The sequence below is a fragment of the Balaenoptera ricei genome, chromosome 8 (genome assembly GCF_028023285.1).
Source record: "Balaenoptera ricei isolate mBalRic1 chromosome 8, mBalRic1.hap2, whole genome shotgun sequence".
In the NCBI taxonomy this organism is placed as follows: domain Eukaryota; kingdom Metazoa; phylum Chordata; class Mammalia; order Artiodactyla; family Balaenopteridae; genus Balaenoptera; species Balaenoptera ricei.
The window spans coordinates 59,184,154-59,188,321 of NC_082646.1; positions in this window are offsets into that span (position 1 = coordinate 59,184,154).

The following is a 4,168-nucleotide window of genomic DNA, read 5'->3' on the forward strand; positions in this document are numbered from 1 at the left end:
TGTCTGGACCAGGCTGTCTGCAGTGGGTGTGGTTGGATTCGTGTTCTGTTTTGAAGGTGGAGCCATTAGATTTGTTCTTTTCATGGTTGTGGAACTTGAGGGCAAGGAGGATGGAGAAGGACCACGAGGGTTTTGGCCGAGTGCTTGGAAGCATGCTGGGACGGAGGTGGAGAGAGAACTAAGGTTCAGACTTGGTGGAGATTGTGATGTCGGTTGGGTCCCTAGTGGAAATCCTGAGTAGACGGGCAGATAATCAAGCCTGGCTCTGAGGAGAGCCTGGGGCTGAGATGCACATTTGGACATTGTCACTGAAAGGCGGGATAGAAAAGCAAAGAGGACCAAGGCTTGGGCCTGGAGCATTTGCACTTTGGAGGTCAGGGAGATGAAGAGGAAAAGAGGCGGAGAGACCAAGAGGTAACAGCCAGGAAGATGGAGAATCCTGGGGGTCTTAGCTGTTGCCAGGTGAAGAGAGGCTTTTGGAGGGGTGGGGGTCCCAGTTGCTCTCTGAGCTTCAGCCTCTCTTCCTGGGACATGGGCAGCACTGATGAGCAAGTAAAGAGTACCCTGGGCTAAAGTAGGTCCCCCAGCTGGAAGTAATTATTAATCATCTGTATCTGCTCTGGCCGTGGGGTGACCACACCAGACAAAGGATAGGAAAGAACATTATAAACTGGACTTCGGTGCACAGGGAGGAGACACAAATGCTGAGGGGAGAGCTCTCCACTCCCCAGAGCCAACTGAGACACAACCTGGGATGGTGGGGGCAGACCCAGGGTGGGATGGCGTGGACACGCCCATAGAGGCTGGACCAATCACAGGGTGGGAAGAGGAAGGGCTGTGTGGCCAGAGTCACGGAATCAGAGGCTGGAAGGAACCTCGCTCGAGGTTAGTCTTCTGGTCTCTCAATCTGTTTTGCAGATGAGGAAATTCCAAGATGGGAAGGGCCTTTCCTGTGGTCACAGAACTGATAAGAGGCCGAGGGCCGGTGGTGGGGCATTGCAGGGCGGGCCTCCCACCAGCATCTCTGCAGAAAACTCAGCCTCTGTTGAACAAGCGCCTGGAGTGTATGCTCTCCCAGGTTCAGGGCCGCCCCTGCTCCACATTGGCTCCCATGGCCCATAAAACCAATCCCCAGTTCCCTGGCCTAGCATACAAGTCCCCTCCCCCAGGCCCCAGGTGACTCTTCCAGCCACATTTCCTGCAACTTCCCAGGCACCCTCTCTGTTCAGCCTCCCTTTGAGCATCTGCTGTTCTTCCACAGCAGGCCTGGAATGTCATTTTCCCTGCTGGAATTCCACTCAGCCTTCAGAGCCATCTCTACAAAGCCTTTCCCGACGCCCTCAAGCTCTATACAACCCTTTGAACCTTTAAAGCAGCCATCATACTCATGCTTACAGTGGCCAGCCACTGCCCACTCTTCCTCCAAGGCCCAAGTAAATGGTCCCCTCCTCCAGGAAGTCTTCCCTGACCACCCCCAGCCTGTGCCAGTGGCCTCTTCTGGGTTCCCACGGCCTCTGTGTTCCTCTCCCACTTTGCACTGAGCCAAGGCGTTGTAGAGGTTTGTGTTGTGTCTGTGTCTGCCTCACCCTCCCCCCCACAACTGCCGCCCCGGTCCGGGGCCTCCTCATGGGCTGGGACCAGCCCAATTCACCCATGGGGCTCCAGGGTCCAGCAAAGTCATCCTAGTACATGTCTTGGAAATGTTGGATTTTGGGGTGTCCTTTGGACCTTAACCAGGACAAGCAAATGGGGAAACCAGACCAAGGACCAAGAATGACTCTCAGAAAGGGTGGTCATAATAATGTAACTGCTACCTGTTATTGTGCACCTACTATGTGCTATTCCAAACACATTGTCCGGAGTCAGCTTCACAGCAGGCCCAGGTGGGTGTTGTTATCTCCATCCAACAGGTCAGAAAAGTGAGGTTCTGAGAGGGGAGGCCACTTGGCCCAGATCTCACAGTAAGTTCACAGCAGTGCGGGGCTGGGAGCCCAGGTGTGTCTGACACCAAACCCTTTCTCACACGTTCTCACTCTGGCTAGGCACGGGGAGAGCATGTGGAAGACCGAAGCCTGTTTCTGGCTCAGGACAGGAGACCCAACTGGGCCCCTGACTCAGTGGGCCTGCCGCTGCACCTGCCGCTGGCCAGTGCCAGGCCTGCAGGGAAGCTCTGTACCTTTCCGGCTGGTCAGGGGGTGGGCAACCCAGGGGCCATGGAGAGCTGCTCCCTGGACTGTTCCTCCCTGGCAAGGTCGGGGCTCTAAGCATTCAGCTAAACCGAGCCCTTACTCAGGTGAGGCGGGGTGGACCCTCACCAGTGTGAATCCCAGAAACTCGGAGCTCTGGTGTCCCAGGATCTCACTGTGTTCAGAGATTTAGAGCCATAAAACCTTGGTACCTTGGACTTTTGGAGTAAATATCCTCAAACCATTGCATTGGAAGCCCTGTAGAGGCCCCCTGAGCCAGTAGCAAACCCAAAGAATTTAAAAGGCCCAGGTATTGATCTGTGGGTGTCAAAACGCTTGTCACCCACCAGCAGGATTCCTGACCTGGGCCACACTCCTTCTCCCTCCTTCCTACGGGGGCAGCAGTCCCAGACTGGGAAAGCCCTAGAGATGGGAACTCCCCAGGGATGATAGTACCAGCCACTTTGAGGAGGCTCCCGAACCACGTGTGGGAGGCCAGCTGGAGACACGGGAGAGACAGGGCCTGGGGAGAGAGACAAGAAGGCGGCAGAAAGGAAACAGGAACTCTTGAAAAGAGGGAGAGATTAGCTTGGTGGGAAAGGAGAGAATGGGCAGATAAGGCCCCCCGGGGAGGCCAGGTCAGGCCAGCGGAACAACGAAGCAGGGACTGGGCCCAGCTTGAGCAGCCTGACGGTCTATTGTTCCTTAGGTCATGGAGACCAGCTGCCAGGTTACACAGACCAGACCTCCAGCAGGATGCAGGCCCCAGCATGGGACCCCAGACCCAAGAGGGGCTGGATGGGGCAAGGGGGAGTTTGGGGTTGGGAAACAGGAAGTCCAGCATCTTTTCTGCTCTCTTGCTGTGTGACTCAAGGCAGCCACTGGCCCTCTCTGGGCCTCTGCAGTGGTTGTCTCGTTTAATTCTCAAACGATTCTGAGGGGTAGTGTCCAGTATCTGTGTTTTATTGATGAGGAAACTGAGGTGCAGAGAGAGAAGCAATGGCCCAAGGTCACAGAGCCATAAGTGGCAGAGCAAGGATTCAAGCCCTAGGCCGCCTGGCTCCAAGTCCATGATGGGCATCCCAGGGATGCAGGCGGCCTCCGGCTGAGTGAATAGTTGATTCTGAGCCATTGGAATGGCAGAACAGGGCGTCACACAGAGGGAAAGAGAACAAGGCAAGACTGAGCGGTTCTTGACATCTGTCGCAGGGACTGGGGGCTGTGGTCCAGGCACAGATGTCAGGTGCCGCATCCCCATGGCCATCGGGCCATAGCTCAGCCAACATGTCCTGCCCTGTCCTCCCCGGCTGAGGAGCTCACCATCAGCTGGGTGCCTGGACTCCCAGGAGCCGCCTGTGTGTTGGGGTGAGGGGCTGAAGCACACATGTCCCCCTTCAGTGGGCCCCTGGCTCCCAGTTAGTGTAGAAGAAATGGCTGAAGTCAGATGACAGGCAGAATCCTGGGGTCTTTGGGGACTGGGGGGAGGGAAAGCCCACTTCTCTCAGGGTGTCGGGGTAAGGAGTGGAAAGTCTGAAAGACTACTCAGAGGAGGTACCATGTGCACTGGGTCTGGAAGGTGAGTAGGATTTCAGGAGATGGAGAAGGAGGCGAAGGGGAGGGTCTGCAGGGTTTGCTTGGAGGAGGCCAAGAAGTGGGGCGTGGCAGCACAGGTCCAACCCAGGCTCCCCCTGGCCCCAGGTGGGAACGTCAGAGCTAGGTGTCTAAGACCACCCCACCAGGGCGCTAGCTGCCAGCTGCTCTGTCCACCACCTGCCCACCAGGCCCCCGCCCACCCTCAGAGATGGCTGGCTTCAGGCAGAGCAATTTAACAGCTGCACGTTTAACAGATCCCTTTGCTCCCGTAGACCAAATCAACATCCGCTCGGCTCCCCAGACCTGTGGCTGCCGAAGACTCTCCTTATGGGACCCTTGGTCCCCATTGCCTCACCTGCTGGGCTCCCTCGGGGGCCCGGATGGGGGCG